At 40.1% G+C, this 18,946-nt stretch overlaps 1 long non-coding RNA gene across 2 annotated transcripts in view; it reads left to right on the forward strand.

Annotated features, from left to right (window-relative positions):
* The window catches only part of LOC309629130, a 55,290-nt gene extending 36,689 nt beyond the window's left edge, over positions 1–18,601 (forward strand). The window contains exons 2-3 of one of the 2 annotated variants that reach the window (XR_014244872.1): positions 13,814–13,923; positions 16,011–18,601. This is a non-coding gene — a long non-coding RNA (uncharacterized lncRNA). Of the gene's footprint in view, positions 1–6,912; positions 13,924–16,010 lie in introns of those variants that run through there. The other variant, XR_014244873.1, reaches the window with a different exon arrangement.
* Positions 18,602–18,946: the final 345 nt, after the last annotated feature.

The raw sequence follows: 18,946 nt of genomic DNA on the forward strand, positions 1-18,946 counted from the left end.
TCAATACTTTTATGACCCCACCTTTACAGACATGCTCATTATTTCCTTTCTATCCCATTCATTCCACTTTCCTAGAGGAAAGTTCTTTCATAAAGAACCTACCCTACTCCATCCCTGGAGGGAGAAGTTCTATTTACTTACAAGTGACTTCATTCCCCTGACCCCAGCTGATTAGAATAGGGAGGGGCAGCTAACAGGGTAGGAACACATCTATACACTAGGAGTCATTCATTTCTTTAACAGATACTGAGCATCTACTATGCTCCAGGCACTGTTCTAGGCCCTTGCAATATATCAATGATCAAAATAGACAAAGATTCCTCTTCTAGTGGAACTTTTATAGCAGAAGGAGAAAATATATATATTAAATATAAATATTAAATATAATATACCCATGTATTTTGCATTATAGTAGAAGATGATAAATCCTATGAAAAAGAGAAAAAGTAGAATGGGATAAAGGGCCTTGAAGTGAGGAGTAAAATTTTAAATAGATTGACTAGGTCCTCATTAAGAAGGTGACATCTGAGCAGAGACTTGGAAGAGGTAGGGAATGAGCCATGCAAATTTCTAGGAAAGGAGCATTTGTGCAGAGGAAACAACCAGTGCAAAAACACTAAAACACAGGCAAATGGCATGTTCAAGGAAGAAGAAAATCGAGGTGGCTGCAGCAGAGTGAATGATTTGAGGAAAAGACTAGGAGATGAGATCAGAGCTATAATGTGAGTCAACATAAGGACTTTGATTCATACTTTGGATGAAAGGAAAAGCTGTTGCATTTCTGTTTGAACAGAAGTGTGATATAATCTGATTTATTTTTTAAGAGAATACCTTTGGCTGCTGTGTCTAAAGGGGAGAAGTAAGATCTGTTAGGTCGTTATTGTGGCAATCTAAGTAAGAGATGGTGACTTGGACCAGGGTAGAAGCAGTAAGAAATGGTAGTAGTGAGAAGTAGTCAGATTCTGCATTTATTTTGAAGGGCAACAGTCTTTGCTGATGGACTGCATGTGGTTATGAAAAAGAGGAGTCATGCCAAGGTTCTTGGCCTGAGACATCAACTGTGACAAGAAAAGTAGGAGGTGGAGGAAGAAGGTGGGGAGGGCTGGAAGATCAGAAGTTCCGTTTTGGACAGATTGGAAATACAAGTCTGGAGTTTGGGGAAGAGATCCAGGCTAGAGATATATTGAAAGTTGTTCACATATAGATAGTTTTTAAAGCCTCATGGGATGCAATGAGCTCAAAAAGGATGAAAATAGATCAAAAGATGGAGTCCTGGGCACTGCAGCATTCAAAAGTTTGGGAAAAGGAGGAAAACCCACAGAAGATGATTAAAAAAGGGCAATTGGTAAGCCATGAAAAAGTCAAGATAATATAGAAGACTGTTAGCCAAGTGAACAAATTTTTGTTGTTGTTGTTAGAAAGGCTTTAAGTTTACATCTTCAGCTTTTTAAATCTGTATTTTCCCTTTTTGGAGAATGGTATGATTGACTATGTCCTATCCCTCTCAGAGTCTTCAAAGATTATCCATCAAGATTAATGATAGATTGGGAGTATGAGATTGACATGTACACAGCATTATTTTTAAAATAGATAACTCACAAGGACCTACTGTATAACACAGGGAACGCTGCTCAATACTCTGTAATAACCTAAATAGGAAAAGAATTTGAAAAAGAATGGATATATGTGTATGTATAACTGAATCACTTTGCTGTACCCCAGAAACTAACACAACATTGTTGATCAACTATTCTCCAATATAAAATAAAATTTAAAAAGAAAAGAAAAGAAAAGAAAAAATTTTTTTTCCATTTGCTCTAAAAAAAGGAAAAAAGAAAAAAAAGATTAAATAGTCCCATGTACTCAAGAGTTACACTTCTGGTACCTAACCTACCTCAGGGAGATCATCACACATGTGCCGAAGGAATCATTCACTCAGCATTTGCTTACATCAGAACATCAGAAACCATCTAAATAGTTAAGGGGATGAATACACTGTGATATACTCATAATAGTATAATAGCATGCAGCAATTTAAAAGAATGGTTATATACATATGTATTTCATATACACATAATCATATGTATCATACATATTTTATATATATATGAAAAAGAAATGAGTTCTAAGTTATTTTTTGGTCTGAAAAAGGCAGCTGACAGATGAAGTTTGATGTCGTACAATATACATTAGTATATGATGTTATATTAATGTATTACTCGTATAATAAATATTTATGTTAATTAAAAGAAAAAAATGATTAAATAGTCCCATATGAAAATTCTGTCGGTATCCTGGCGTAATTTACTTGAACCGATGACAATTTCTTTTTAAATACCTAGGTGCCCTCTCATTACTCATCATCTGTCCTAGGCATCAGTTCTCTCTTAACTACATTTAACAATCATTCTTCTTAATAGGGAAGCCAGAAGTATACATGGAATTAAAAAGTCCTGCTTTCTCTGTTTTCTTTTAATATTGTACAATATGCCCTAGAAGCTGTCCTCTTCCTCCTTTGTTTCGTAGCTACATAGCTGATCATTGCCCTTTGCATTTTGTAGGTCCAGCTGTCATTACTGGAGTGAGGTAGGCCATGAGGTATCCTTCGAACTCATACAGTGGGAAAGAGAGGAAACCAGTTCTGTAGCAGGAGACCTGGTTCAGCAGTAGGGCTGGCCCTTGAAGAGGTGTAACTAGTAATCCAATATTGAATATCCAAAGGGTATTGATTGGAGCTGGTGTCAGTATTCAAGAGTTTCTAAGCCCAGAGGTTTTGTTTAGCAGGTGAATACTCAAAGCCAGATGGAGCACGGTCTTCACCCCCAATGATGGGAGTAGATGACCAAGGGGGTGCAAAGTCTCAAGGAGTGAAATTCCCAAATGATGGGGTTATAAGGCTACCTAGAGGTGTGGTCTTAGTCCCAGATTCACTCTTGGCCCTTGAGAAAAGGTGATGAGATCATGCTTCAGTGTGATCCTTTCAAGCAGACCCTCAATATGCTTATGGGATTTAGGAAACATATCTGGTGGCCCAAAAGAAGGCAGTCCCCTAAGACGAGAATGAGGATATGGTCCAAGAGAAAGTAGAAATGTCACATTCAAAAGCCAAGAGAGTGGCGTCTCATGAAGACTGGATCCGTATGGCAGAATGGACAATTAAGATGGCACCCGGGACTGAAGCGCATTAGCTAATTAGTCATCAACTGCACATTCCACAAGACACCACTCACTGGTGGGGTGGAAGCTTCAAATACTCTTCCTGCCACCGTTAAGAAGGACTCAAGAATGAGTTTCCTAAGTGAAGCTCACATCTGCATCAGCAGGTGCCTGCCCCATTTCCCCTCTAGATCATGATTGGTTTACCAAGTACGCATTTCATTTTTTTAAAAATCTGCTGTCTTCCTTGACCTGGATTTCCTTTTGCCTCTTCTGGTTGTGGAATCATCACAATTGATTCTCTAAAAAGCTGAGGGGAGATCTTGGGTCCCGGTCATCACGTTCTGTCCCTTTACTTGCACTCACTCTAAGATGACACTGTGACATCCTCTTTCAGTGTCTGGCACTCCCATACCCCCAACAAATTCTCCCTAGTGACCCGGATATAGTCGTTTCCTTTGTTGCTTCCTCTACCCTATGGAAAAGTAAAATCAGCAAACTCAAGAATTTGTGAAAAATTCCAGGTGGCAGAAAAAAATTCTAGGAGTTATCTGAATAATTAGCATTTCCTTTTATTCCTGTTTCTTATTTGTTCTTCACTTTTGAAATCTCTTCCAATAAGAACTTACTCAAATCTTCTACTTTGTCTGAGCATCTACGTCATCCTTCCTCATGCCATTATTCCAAGAATGGAGAGCCTCACGGCAAAGTGGGGAAAAAACATGCATAAGCATGAGTATAACCAGTATAATATAAAATAAAAAGTATGATATAAAATTGAGGTTGACCAACCATCCTGGTTTGCCTGGGACTTGAGGGGACTTTTAGGATGTGGTCCCAGCGCTCAAACTGGGAAAGTCCCAGGCAAACCGAGTTGATCACCTTAAAACAGTAAACAGACACTGCACCTGCCCTGAAAATCACCAAAAGTTCCCTCTAAGTTCCTATTTCCTGGGTTTCAAACAGAATTGTATTCCTTTATGATTTTCCCTTAAAACCGCTGCTGCACACAGCACACGGACCTGACTAAATCTGACCTCCTTCTTAATCCATGCAAGATATTGATAATTAGAACTGACACACCCTTCAAATTTCTACCCAGTTCATCTACTTCTCTTTATCTCCACAAGCACCATCCTGGTTGAAGGCATGATCACTGAACACCATGCCTGGATTAAGGCATTCATCCTCTTCTCATGATTTCTCAAGCAGCGATGAAGGAGCAGTTTTTTTCATTTTTCTTTCTGTTTTGTTCTGTTTTGTGTTGAATGTGCAATCCATTATGAACCCATACTTTTGTAACATTCAATAAAAACTAGGAAAATGATCATGCCCTTGGGTCTTGAAACAAAGTCAAATTTGCTCTAAGAGTTTCTAAACGTTTCCCGTCCGTTTCTATATTGACTTTGTCATGTATGGGGAACAGTCAGAGAAGCAACCAAGGACCGCACTTTGAGAAACACCATTCTAACAGATAGCTTCTCTTCCACGCTCCCCTCCATTCTTACTGCCAAAAAAAAATCGAGAACAACCTTTCAAAATGTAAATTAGATTGTGTCAGCCCACAGCTCATAAAATCACAGAAGGAGGGGGAAGGTTATGAACCCAGACTTTGGAGACAGACCCCCAGATTTAAATCTCTACTCACCACCTCCTGGAGATCACTAACCCTGGGCAAGCCACCTCATTTCTATGTGCCCCATTTTCCTCATCTAAAAATTGAGATAACAATAGCATCTACTTCCTAGGGTTGCTGTGAGGATTAAATGTGTTAATTTTTGTAAAGTGCTAACAACAATGTCTAAGGCATAGTAAGTACATATGCTGCTTCTACTGTTATTACTTATTGTTAACTTGGCCTACAGCATCCTGCCTTTATAAATGTTATGCATCACTGCTATTATTGTTGTATTACTATTATTATTATTAACATGACCTACAAGTCTTTCCCTATCTCTCTGGCCTCATCCAAACAATTAAGGTGTCAAGCCAGCCTCTTACCACATGATAAAAGAGCAATACATTCAAGATTTCATGCAGATCATTTGTGGAAGATTAGATTATTTTTCAGCAAATATTCACTCCTTTCTCCCCACTTATGGGAGAACTTTATGCCCACCTCCTTGGCTTTGCACAGGGCCATGAGTGAGTGAGACTTGCTTCGGCCAATGGGATGTTAGCAGGCTGGTGCAGTTGGGTTTGCCCTTGAGTTTCTGCCATCACCGTGAAAAGAACAAGTTCTGGGCAGCCCACTGGCTCCAGAAGATTGAGAGTCACCTGGGTCAGACCTGAATGGGGCCAAGCCCAGACCAGCCCATCTGAGCTCAGCAGAGCAGCCCTGGCCAAACACTGAGTCACTGAAAATTGTGTGTTTGTTTGTTACACAGCCAAAGCTAACTGTTCACACTCTCTCACCTTTCCTTTTCACACTCTCTTTCTTTTTCCTTTCCTTTAAATTCGGCTTCTCAGGATTTTGTCCCATTTCACTGCTAGGAAACCCCACTCCTATATGCTATGGTACATCTGGAGAAGTAGCACATTTGAAAAATAGCTCCTAATCCATCCCATGGTTTCAGAATTTGAGGAAGCTCCTGAGGTTTTACTTCGGGTACTCAAAATGCCCAGTTTTTAATAAATGTCTTGCATAAATATATATATTATGTATATATATTATAATTTTATATACAGGTAGAGGTAAAGCCCTCTCTTGATGGGTGCCATGTAAAATCAATCCGGAAGTGCAGAATTTGAGGTTGTCTCCTAATTCCCCATCATCTGAGTATAAGCTCAGGCTTGTACATTAAAGCTGAGTGTAAACTGAGTGAAGAATATAAGAAACAGAAGGGCAGTGGTCTCCATGCCCGGAGAGCACAGGTTCACAGGCACAAAAGGAAGAACTGAAATTGCTACCATTTCCGTTCCTTTCATCCTAGATAATATAAAACAGAAGCTAAATAACTCTAGAGCTCTCAGATAAAATCTAAAATTAATTCTCACACATGCCAGTGATATTCTAAAGGTGCCCACTAGTTTGTAATCAGATTAACGTTTGCTATAATATTCAAACAGTTCCTTTATATTTTTCTCTCAGAATTCTTAAATAAATACATACTCCGGATGGTTTCCCAGAACTGTGGCACATGTTGGTCTTCTCTTTCCTACAAGGATAGTGGGAAATGGTTGCAGTAATGGTTTCTGAGGCCCCTGCAGACGACTCCTCTGGGTGAATACACACTTGGGTGTGGATTACCGCAGTGCATCGTTAATTAGCCAGCTCACAACTCCTGTGAGTGTTATTGGATGTCAACTTGCTGCTGCAATGGATTTTGCTTGCTCTAAAAGCTTAGGCTCTCACTTCAGATTTTATTCCCTCATGTCAAATGCATGACCATTTGAGAAAGCATTTTGAAATTTGAACTGAGATATGAGTTAATAAGGGAATGGGTCAAGATGGACCGTGTTATTATTTTTTAACCAAGAAATAGCCTGTTACTTTGTCCCTTGCTTATTTATTTATTTATTTATTCATTCATTCATTCATTCATTTATTTTTGGTTGCGTTGGTTCTTCATTGCTGCACACAGGCTTTCTCTAGTTGCGGCGAGCAGGGGCTACTCTACGTTGCGGTGCGCAGGCTTCTCATTGCGGTGGCTTCTCTTGTTGCGGAGCACGGGCTCTAGGCGTGCAAGCTTCAGTAGCTGTGGCACGTCGGCTTGGTAGTTGTGGCTCAGGGGCTCTAGAGCGCAGGCTCAGTAGTCGTGGCGCACGGGCTTAGTTGCTCCGCGGCATGTGGGATCTTCCCAGACCAGGGCTCGAACCCATGTCCCCTGCATTGGCAGGCGGATTCTTAACCACTGTGCCACCAGGGAAGCCCTGTCCCTTGCTTGCTTCTTACCTTGTGAAAATTATGGCATCTTAGCACGAACTTGACTGTTGAATGTGTCAGGGGGTGGGGGGAGAGTTGGGTTACTGAAGTTAAAACTCCTCACTTTTATAATTCATTGACCGAGATGAAGTGAATGTTGCAATGGTTTTTTTAATGTCGATTTCAAAGGTTTTCTCAGTTTGGCTTTTGGCCATGCTAAGGTTCACGGGATTTACGTTTGTTTAGTAAAATATACAAAAATTCCTACTTGAAGGTCACCACCGGGTTAGTGGCATAACAACTATATCCCAACTTGTCCAACCATCTATAGCTGAAAGACAGAACTAAACATACCTTCCCTCTGAAAGAGCATGTTAATTCTACCCCTCCGATCTGCATAAACTAAAGCAAGTGGGGAGGAGAGGCTGGCTTCCAAAGCTCACTGGTGAAAGTACATTAAATCCAGAAGCAGCTGGTGACACTACATCAAAGGTTCCAAAAAAAAAGCTCTGAGGATCAAAACATCAAGGCTCTTTTTGTCTGCCAAACAATCTGATTGATTCTGCAGATCAGCCCCAACACTAAGTGATTGTCTTTAAGTTTTATTTTTTGTAGTTTTTTGTGTTTTGTTTTGAGAGGGTAGAATCATGATTCTTTAGGCCAGCACGAATACAAACATATATATAGCATTAAAAACTAGCAGAGTTGAATATTATCCTTAGTCTAAAGACAGGTGATGATTTTAAGTAAACTGCAAATGCTCTGTTTTCTGAATTACCTTTTTTTTTTTTTTTTACTTGAAGTATTGACCTACCATACTATGTTAGTTCCAGGTGCACAACATAGTGATTTGATGTTTCTAAACATTCCAAGTGATCACCGCAATAAGCCTACTTGGTTTCTGTCACCACACAAAATTATTACAATATCACTGACTACATTCCCTGTGCTGTACGTTTCACCCCTGTGACTCATTTATTCTGTAACTGGAAGTGTGTTACTCTTAATCTCTCTCACCTCTCATCCCTCAACCTCCCTGCCCTCCTACAACGACCTGTTTGTTTTCTGTAACTACAAGTCTGTTTCAGTTTTGTTATGTTTGTTATGTATTTTATATTCCAAATACAAGACTGCAAGTTTTCCAGTTTTTCTCATCAGTAGTTTCTCTGTAAATAGTTGTAATTTTGGTGCCTGTGAGAGACAAGTTCTTCATGCTCTGTCATCTTGGCCACACCTCTCCTCCTTGAGCTTGGATGCCTGTATTGACAAAGAGGAACTTGAGCATAACAGCCTACTAGAACTCTGCGTGTAACTCTTCCATAAAACATTGAAAAGCGTAAATCATCTACCGTGCCTCCTCTAAGCATAATTTAGAGATGAATAAGGAAATTATGGGAGACTTATATAGTTAGTAATGGAATTTACATGTCTTGAAGGGACAAGTTCTGTCAGAAAAAAAAAAGAAGTTTGCAGTGGAAGTCTCATCTTCACAAATAAAACACATAAGGTTGAAATGGGTGATTTACTGGGAGTTTGAGATTGACATGTACACACTGCTATATATAAAATAGATAAGCAACAAGGACCTACTCTATAGCACAGGGAACTCTGCTCAATATTCTGTAATAACCTAAATGGGAAAAGAATTTGTAAGTGAATAGATATCTGTATATGTATAACTGAACCACTTTGCTGTACCCCTGAAACTAATACAACATTGGAAATCAACTATACTCCAATATAAAATAAAAATTTAAAAAAAAAATTTTTTTAAGGACACATTTGGTATGGCTTTCTGGCATGTCGTATAAAATTATCAATCAAAAGAAAAGCTGCAGTGACTGTTTAGAACAACTATTGCTGAAAAGCACAAGAAGAAGAAGAAGAAGAAGGAGAAAAAGGAGAAGAGGAATCAGCTTCACCCTTAGGAAAATAGTCCCTGTATGTGACGCAGGGACTATGTTGATTGACAATTCTAAAATGAATGTTGAGCAGAAAAAATGGGAGGAAAGCTGTCAGTGAATCATTCCAGAGAAGAGAGCACTGAGCTGGGTTTTGAGCAATCTGAGTTGTAGCTTTATTTCCATCATTGATTGACTGATTGGCTTTGGGTAGATCAAGAGCCACTTGCTTTCACTGGAGTTCTACTGTTCACTAGGTGCTGTTACCCGAATCACTGTGATGAACTGCATTCTTCTTCAAAATACTTACTGTCCCTCCCTGCAAGGCAAGCCCTGTCCTGGAGAGAAATCGTACTTTCTGCTCCTGCGAGGTTAGACTAAGCCTATGACTTCCAAGCAGATGTTTTAAGAGCCAGTATTTACTTCCTCATGATCTCTTTACCCATCTGTCCGCCAGCAATGTCTCAAATAGAGGCCGCTCTGTGAGCCTGGCCCCAGAATGACAGTCATCACCAAGGGAAGCCACACCTGACCTAGCTTGGACCTGTAGCATCAGCAAGAAATAAACCTTGGTCACTGAAATTTGGGGGTGATTGGTTACTAGGGCATAACAGCTTAAGCTGATTGATAAGATCAGGCTGACATATTTAAGGTTTAACTGAAACCCATAGAACTTATGTTTTCCAGGCTTAAGAGGACCTAGCTGAATAAGCCAGTATTCTTTCCCCCTTCCTGAACTCCCTGTGATTATAAATTTGGGGCCTTCAGTTCTTCAACCACATATTGAAAAAGTTAGAATAAATAATCTCTAAGGTTCCTTCCCTTCTAACCTTCTGTATTCTTCTGGCTCCCTCCTTTCATAGATTTTTTTGAGTCTATGTGTTCCGTAAGGGTTGCTTAGGTGATATTTGCTACGATGAGTAGTTATCTTAGATATATTCACTTAGATGAGATCTAAAATATTTGCTTATTATAAAAAAATCCCACAACTATTATTGCAGAGTTCTAGGGCATCTTGATTTGCACTCCTTGATACTTTACTGTGTAAATATGTTACTCAGGTTTTTGTATATTTGCCTACAACCTTTCTGATTAAATTGCAAACTTCTTTGTAAGAAAAGTTTTTCCTTCTCTTTTACTTTGCTCCTTATCATGTCTCACCATGTTTTAATAGGTGCTAATGAACTTGCTTTTTTTTTTTTTTTTCTTGCCACACCACGAGGCTTGTGGGATTTTAGTTCCTTGACCAGGGATCAAACCCAGGCCCTTGGAAGTGAGAGTGCCGAGTCCTCACCACTGGACTGCCAGGGAATTCCCTTAACCAATAAATCCTTATTTTTTTTTAATTCAAAATGATGGAAACCAGATTTGACTATTAGATAAAGCATTCATTGTAAAGATTTTAAAGATGGCAACAAGTTCTTTGGTACTCCTCCCATCAAGAGGTAAGAGTCTAACTTCCCTCCCTTTGAATCTGGGCTAGCTTTAGTGGCTCACTCGTAACCACGACAATGCAGCAGAAGTAACACGTGTGACTTCTGAGGCTAAACGTCAGAGAAAGTCATGCAGCGTCCATCTTGTTCCCTGGAGCATTTATTCATGGAGCCCCGGAGAGTAAGAAGTGCAAGTACTCTAGACCACCAGGCTATGAGGAAGCCCAAGCCACATGAAGAGGCCACATGGCACACACTCCAGGAGACAGACCCAGCAGAGCCTGGTTTTCAGGTCATCTTAGCCCATGAGCTAGACATGTGATGGAAGAAGCCTCCGGCTAATTTCAGCACCCAGCTATTAATGTCACCCCCAGTCATTTGAGTCTTCCTAGCAGAAGCCCCAGGCTTCACGGAGCAGAGACAAGCAATTTTTGCTCTGCCCTAAGTAAATCCCTGAAGCACCCTTAAAAATCCACACACATAATAAAATGGCTGTTTGTGTTATGCTACTAAAATGCAGGGTGGTTTGTTACGCAGCAAGAGATAACTGGAACATAGAGGGTCTGCAAAAGTCAGCCCGAGCCACCATGTCAGCCCAGGCAAGTGTCACACAAAGAAATGTGTGCAACCACACACTTTCCTGCTTTGTTTATTTTTATTAAGGTGTAGCAACCCAGTGGGGTAAGCACCTCTCCGGTTAAGAGCAATCTGGAAGACAGGAGTATTAAAACATCAGGCAGAGATACAATCGAATTACTATCAAGCAATTGCAACCCGAAAAGAGTAGGCACTGACAGCGTCTCAGAACCTATTACTTTACTGTGCAATTGCAACACAACAACAGCACCAGCCAGGGATGTCATCACAAAGACAAGTGAAATCAATACTGACTCCAAAATACATTACAGCCCACTTTTAAATAAATATGGAAAAATCTGCTTAAGTTGATTCTAGCTCAGTGGGAGCAAACTGCTGTAACAATTTTTACATACAAAGCCCAGAGAAAAGAACATGGAGGAAGCACCCAACACGCGCACAGCCTGGGGCATAGCTTGGGGCAGAGAGATCCACTTCTTAAATTCACTCTGCAACACGTCCTCCTTTACAGGCAACAGCAGATTTCACCTTACGGATCTCGAAAGCTCTACTCTGGGAGAGAAAAACCCACACGTTCAAACTATAACACCTAGAAAGTTATTTAAAAAAAAAAAAAAAAAGTCAGTGCTCTTTAATGTCAGTTCAGTTGCCTAAGAAGTCTGCTGTTAGGGAGCAATAAAAAGCGTTAAGTTCATTTGGGTTTGTTTGTGTGTTTGGTTGGTTGGTTGGTTTTGGAGCCAGGTACCATATAAGTTTATATGCACTTAACATAGGCTTAATGACATTCTCTGTACAGGGTACTATGCTAAGCACTAAAAGATATGAAAGGTATAATCCTTGCCCTCCAAGAGCTTACGTGTCAGTAAGGAAGTTATAGGTGTATCTAAAAGTTAACTATTGTGCAATAGGCAAGACATGGAAACAACCTAAACGTCCATGGACAGATGAATGGATAAAGAAGATCTGGTACATATATATCGTGTAAAACTACTCAGCCATAAAAAAGAATGAAATAATGCCATCTGCAGCAACATGGATGCAACTAGAGATTATCACATTAAGTGAAGTAAGTCAGAAAGAGAAAGACAAATACCATATGATATCATTGATATATGGAATCTAAAATATGACACAAATGAACCTACCTACAAAGCAGAAACAGAATCACAGACATAGAGAACAGACTGGTGGTTGCCAAGGGGGAGGGGGGGAGGGGGAGGGCTGGAGTGGGAGTTTGGGATTAGCAGATGCAAACTATTATATATAGAATGGATACACAACAAGGTCCTACTGTATAGCACAGGGAACTGTATTCAATATCCTGTGATAAACAATAATGGAAAAAATATTTTTTAAAAGTATATATATATATATGAAACTGAATCACTTTGCTGTCTAGCAGAATTAACACAACATTGTAAATCAACTGTGTTTCAAAAAAATATTACAACTGAAAAAAAAGTTAACTGTTGTGCAAAGTAGAAGTTTCTAAGAACAGGAAACAAAAACAGTTTGGTACAGGCCTGTATCAGAAAGTTTTAATTTAATTTGGACATTAAATAGTCCAAATCATATTTTAAATCCATGAATATAAATTCAACCCCACCTCCATCCTTCTTTCCAAGATGGCAGCCTCCTAGAAAAAGTAACCTTTTATTACACGTTTTTAAAATCCCTCGCCATGTCCTTCAGGTATGTTGCTACACAGCAGTGCTCAGCAAATATGCATGGATTTAGTGAGTGCGGTGGATTAGGTGTAAGACCTACCACTAAGGACAACCGGCTTAGTGTCCCAGGCTCTCTTTACCTCCTTCTGTGGTGTCTGTCCATGGCTCTCGTTCTCATCTTCCCACTTTTAAAAGCTGTCAGTGTGGTTTTAATAAGACTTGAAGTGTTACCTTCAGAATTTTGTATTTTGAGCTTTATCGTGAATTGTGCAATAAAAGATTTGGTTCCCTGGACAAGAAAACAGCCCTGCTGTGGATAGACGAGCATGTATTTCACCGATGGATGACACAAGTCCTGGCTTCTTTATCCAACTTCCAGCTATAAAGTGGCCCCACAGTCATGCGGTCCACAGTCTACCAGCTCTGCAAGGGCCTCTAAAATGTTTGAGACCTGATGAAAGATTTATTGACTCTAAAATATGACAAGAAGCCTGCAAAATTGAAACTGCTTAATTAAATACCTTCAAAGCGTAAAGTTATATTACCTAGATGATTGCACCTCAGCTTTTACATAATTGTACAGAACTTATATTCAGAGTGGGCTATGGGCACATTTTTACATATATTAGGAAAGGAGTGAACTGTCAGGAAACAGAGGTGACTGTTCTTGGTCTCTAGCCTTCTTTCCGCCCACCCCCTGCTTTTTTTCCTACAAGGCTCTGGCTTTGTTCAGATACCGAGTCCTTCCACAAGCAGCTGTGTGCCTCGGGGGAAAGCTGACCCCAGTTCTAGAAATAAACTTTATGGTCTGATGGTGATATCACTCCCTTTGGCAGTGGTTGGTTCAGAAACTGGCATACAGCTCAATTCTGACCAGTGAGATATGAAAAGAATTCTACTGAGGGAGGGGGATTCTGGAGAAAGTTTCTTCTCTGCTAGAAGAAAGGCAGTCCCTTATGCCTGAAATTTCTCTGTCTGAACATGATGCCTGGAACTCCTCCAGCCATTCTGCTCAAGCCTGAGGAAAAACCAACGCTGAGGAGGGCGGGATGAAGAGATAGAAAGTCCCTGGTCCTTGACAACAGGGTCAAGCTGTTGAATTCACTTATCCTACTAGACCTTCCTACCATGTGAGATAAAAATGCCTCCTCTGTTTAATCCAGCTTCACTCAGTGTTTCCTCACTGCCTTCTAGGTACCCTGTCAGCCTAAGAGCCAATAGAAGACATCCCACCTCCCACTTCTCTGTTATCATCTGCTTCAGGCATATTCAGAGGATGACAAAATGCCTTTCCGTCACTGGCAGTGAGTCACCCAGCACAAGGGTCACATTGCACCGGTTCCAAGTCAGTTAGTTTGAATAGAAGATATCCTTTCTCATATCAATGCAACACATTCACTCTTTTTTTTTTTTTTTGGCTTAAGTACACTATCTTTTTTTTTTTTAGTTTCATTTTATTCTTTTTTTATTGAAGTATAGATGGTTTACAATGTTGTGTTAGTTTCAGGTGTACAGCAAAGTGATTCAGTTATACATATATGTATGTATATATATATCACAGTTACATATATCTAGATAGATAGATAGGTTCCTTTTCAGAATCTTTTCCCTTATAGATTATTACAAGACATTGAGTATAGTTCCCTGGGCTATAAAGTAGGTCTTTGTTGGTTAACTGTTTTATATTTAGTAGTGTGTATCTGTTAATCCCAACCTCCTAATTTATCCCTCCCCCACCGCTTTCCCCTTCGGTAACCAGAAGTTTGTCTTCTCTGTCTGGCAACACATTCACTCTTGACAATGGCTAGATTCAGCCTTGTGTCTGGATTCAGTAAACTGTTGCCCAATGGCTATAATCTGGGGACCTCTGGCAAGTCCCACGGACAAAAATCTCTCTACTAGATTTCCACCATTAAAGCCAAGACAGTGGAAAAAACTAACCAAGATATCGATTGCTCCTACCTAAGTAATCATTTGTGAGCCTACCTGGAATTGACCTACAGAACTATGTGACAGTAATTGGGTGTTCTTGTAAGCCATTAAGTTTGTGATCATTTGTTACACAGCATTAGAAAAGAACTAGGATGTCATACAAATCATGCAAAAATTTTTTAAAACACACAAAACGTATAATATATGCTAGGGGTCAGCAAACCACAGCCCATGGACTCAGTCAAGCCCGTGATCTGTTTTTATACAGCCCACAAGCTAAGGATGGTTTTTTATATTTTTACAGGTTTGTAAAAATTAAAAAAGAAGAATATAGGACATAGACTATACATGGACCACAAAATCGAAAATGTTTACTGTCTGGCCCTTTACAGAGAAAAAGGGCTCCTGCAATACACTATTTATTATACCTTTCTGTATAGGGACAAGCATCGGTAATAGTTCAGGATCCACCCTGTGCTGCGTCTTTGCTGCATTCACCCTCTCTGATCCATTTCCCAATAGCCTCCTTGCCCTGGGAGGCTGGTCCGTATGGACCCCAAGGTGCCTCCGGTTCCCGGCTGGGTGTGCAGATAAGCAGTTTGAGGGCAGGAGGAAGGTGAAACTGGGGTGTCCATTCACCCCTTCATCCAGAGCACTGTCTCAGGCAGGTACATCCCTCAACCAAAGGGCACCGCTCCTTTCAAGGCCGCTGCCTTGCACAGTTCTTTCCTCCAGAGTCCGAGACCTGCTCCCCCTCTCCCCTTAGGTCTAGGGTGTCAGCACCCTAACATCCACGGTGATTTCCTACATTCTGCTCACACCTGTGTAAGCGTCTTTTCACTGCTTGCGCCACACCTCATCCGCCTCGAGTGTGGCCCCTGACTGATAACACCCACTAACTTAACTATCGTGGTTACCTCTGGGGTGAGCAAGGGAAAGGAATGAGAGATGAGAAGCAGAAACCTTCCACGTGATCTGTAGTGCTAGCTCTTTCATTCATAAAAGGACTTGAAGCAAATATAACAAACTCTTCCTCATGGCTGATTCTGGGTGGCAAAACAGACACAAATGTTGTTGTTTTTTTTCTGGTATTTACATATCTTTTAATATCTTTACAGACATGGAAAACAAACTCATGGTTACCAAAGGGGAAAGTGGGGGGAGGGATAAATTAGGAGTTTGGGATTAACAGAGACACACTACTATATATAAAATAGATACACAAGGTCCTACTGTATAGCACAGGGAACTATATTCAATATCTTATAATAACCTATAATGGAAAAGAATCAAAAAAAGAATATATATATTGTATATCACTTTGCTGTACACTTGAAACTAACACAATATTGTAAATCAACTATACTTCAATAAAAAAAAAACATTAAACCACTGTACCAGCCACACTATTATTTTGGATTAAGACTATCAAAATCACCTATCTGAATTCAAATCGCAGAGACTCCCTGATGGGCCCCAGTCTTGCCTGATGGACGGGTGTACCTCCTAGCTAGTAACTTCTTCCTGACTCACTGCACCAAGATGCCCACTGCCCATGCTGTTCATCGCCACCCAGGGCATGAAGCCATAGAGGCACCTCAGCCCGGGACTGACTCAGCACCACGACCGTCAGCACTTCTCCCAGAAGAGCAGTTCCAGCTGCTCTCCTCCCCGGACCTCCCCAGCAGCTCTCTGTGCTGTCTGGGGAATGAAGTAATAAACCTTCCCTGCCAGTACTTATAAAATGTTCTGGCTTTATGGGACAGCATCTCCTGCTGCTTTGGGCACAAGTCCAGTTTAATCAAAGAATCTGGAAGGACAGCAAAAAGACTATTTGATAACCATCACACTAAGAACAGTGGAAAAGAAAAATTAGGTTTGTGGTGAAAAAAGATCATACTAAGGGAAGTCAGACAGAGAAAGACAAATATCATATGATACCACTTATATGTGGAATCTAATAAAAAATGATACAAATGAACTTATTTACAAAACAGACTCACAGACCTAGAAAACAAACTTACGGTTACCAAAGGGGAAAGGTGAGGCGAAGTGATAAATCGGGATACTGGGATTAACATATACACAGTACTATATATAAAATAGATAATCAACAAGGACCTATACTGTATAGCACAGAGAACTCGACTCAATACTCTGTAATGACCCATATGGGAAAAGATTCTGAAAAAGAATGGATACGTGTATATGTATAACTGATTCACTTTGCTGTACACCTGAAACGAACACACCATTGCAGTTAGTTCGATAAATTATCAACTATAGTTCAATAAAAAATTTTTTTAAAAAAGAAAATTCAAAAAAAAAGAAAGAAGCTCATCTTCAGAGCAAATGCAAAAAATCGGACTACCAGCTCGGATCTGTCTAGATGAGGTTATAAACGTGAAATTCTTGAGTTACTCATAAAAGAAAGCTTTAAGCGTATTAGAAGACACTCCCCTCCACACAAACACCCACAGAAGGATTTGCCATCCCTCCCCCAGTGCTATGAAATACGTGATCGTCCCTGCAAAGTCATATCTTACCTCGGATAATCTATCCCCCTCATCGGGATTCTGACTTTTAGGGAAGTGCCTTTTGTGAGTTGTGTATGCTCGGTGGTTCTATGTGTGCTTCGTTTTTTACCAGCTGTGACAAGATTTTTTAATCTTTATCCAAGAGAAACCAAACCTGTGTAGGAACAACCTGTCAGGAATACTTACAGCCTGGCAGTTAACAGTTACCACTTTTCTCTCTCTCTCTCTCTCTCTCTCTTTCTCTCTTGCGCGTGTGTGCGCGTGCGCGCACGCGCATGCGATTTAATCAACAAGGTGCTGCTGACGATGTGTAATAGAACATTGTAAAAGCTACATGGTTTAACACCTCTGAGGGTGCCAAACGAGACTCCATAAGGGGTAGGGCAGTGAAATGAAAAACGATGATTATTTAGCATTTATTAATCCTAAGCAGTATGCTAGGCTCTAAAGAACACAGCACTGAGAGAAGTGGATTGCCTCTAAAGTTCCATGCTTTCCTAAAACAAACATGGAAGGGACTTTTACAACACTATCCCTACATAAGAATATGAAATAGAAATACCTTGACTCCATGGACAAAGGCAGAAAAGTACCAAAATAAAAGCCATAAGGACTTTTGAGACGTGTGTCCTTCATCTATAATCTGCTTCTCTTTACAGCACAATCTTGGGCAGCTGGATCAGGGTCGGCCAGCTACAGCCTGTCGGGGTGCCACCTGTTTCTGTAAATAGAGTTTCGCTGGAACGCAGCCATACCCGTTTGTTCACATATTGTCTGTGGTTGCTTTTGCACAACAGAGATGAGTACTTGTGTCAGAGACCATATGGCCAGCAGAGCCAGAAATATTTACTATCTGGTCCTTTCCAGAAAAGGTTTCCTGACCCCTGATCTAGACTGACCTGGAGAAAACCTGAACCAGATTTGTGATAGTCTCAATAGGTTTACTTACTAATGTACTTATTCATAGTTACTTATGCAAGGTAAAATTCAATTTAAGTTATTGGTTTGTTAAGCGTGGGGAAAATGTCTATTATTTTGCACTGAAGAGGAATATACGTACCACGGTGAAGGCTAACACATCATCCCTTGGGAGCAAAGGCACTCTGCCCTGATGGAACTATGGGAGATTCCCACAGGGAAAGCTAGTTTCCCTCACTACGTGTTTTGAAAAAGCCAGAGATCCAGATGTTGAATGGAGTTGAAGTTGAATGGATAATTAATAAAAAGAAGATTATACAAGAGCTCATTCTATGTAGGGTAATAGTTCATGGTTTAATTTCTAGAACCGTTCTAGATAAGATTTGAAAACTATTTGCAGCATTAAGGTATTTATTGGTTTTATTTTAAAGCCTATGAGCTCTTGAAAAAAATCACTTGCAATCCTCTTCCTAATTCTGTGGTTATAGGGCATTGAACCCCACACTCAACAGTGTGATAAAATCAAATGGCATTTGTTTATTCAGAGACCACAAATGACTTTCTTGATATGAAAGTAAACATTGCTTGAAAAGTTCTAGCCTGAAGGATTGATTTTTTACGTCTTCTTGGAAGAACCACTTTTAGGGCTGCAAAAAATGTGGACATTGGCAAACTACTCTTTCATCTGAATAGACCAATAAACGTGTCTAAATTTCCCAGATGCATGGAAAGAACAGAAACAGCAGTATTCCAGCACATAGATGGTGCTTCAAATGGATGTTTTATTTTGTTCAACAAGAATTGAATGCTATGACTTAATCTTACCTGCTTAACACCCAAGATCTGTTTTAGATTTTTGGCAACTAACATGTTCTCCCATGGCAACTGCATAAAAACATCATACAGTTTGAAGAAGGAAAAAAATTCAAAACCTTTCAGA

This window comes from Balaenoptera borealis (genome assembly GCF_965194805.1).
Source record: "Balaenoptera borealis genome assembly, chromosome: 5".
In the NCBI taxonomy this organism is placed as follows: domain Eukaryota; kingdom Metazoa; phylum Chordata; class Mammalia; order Artiodactyla; family Balaenopteridae; genus Balaenoptera; species Balaenoptera borealis.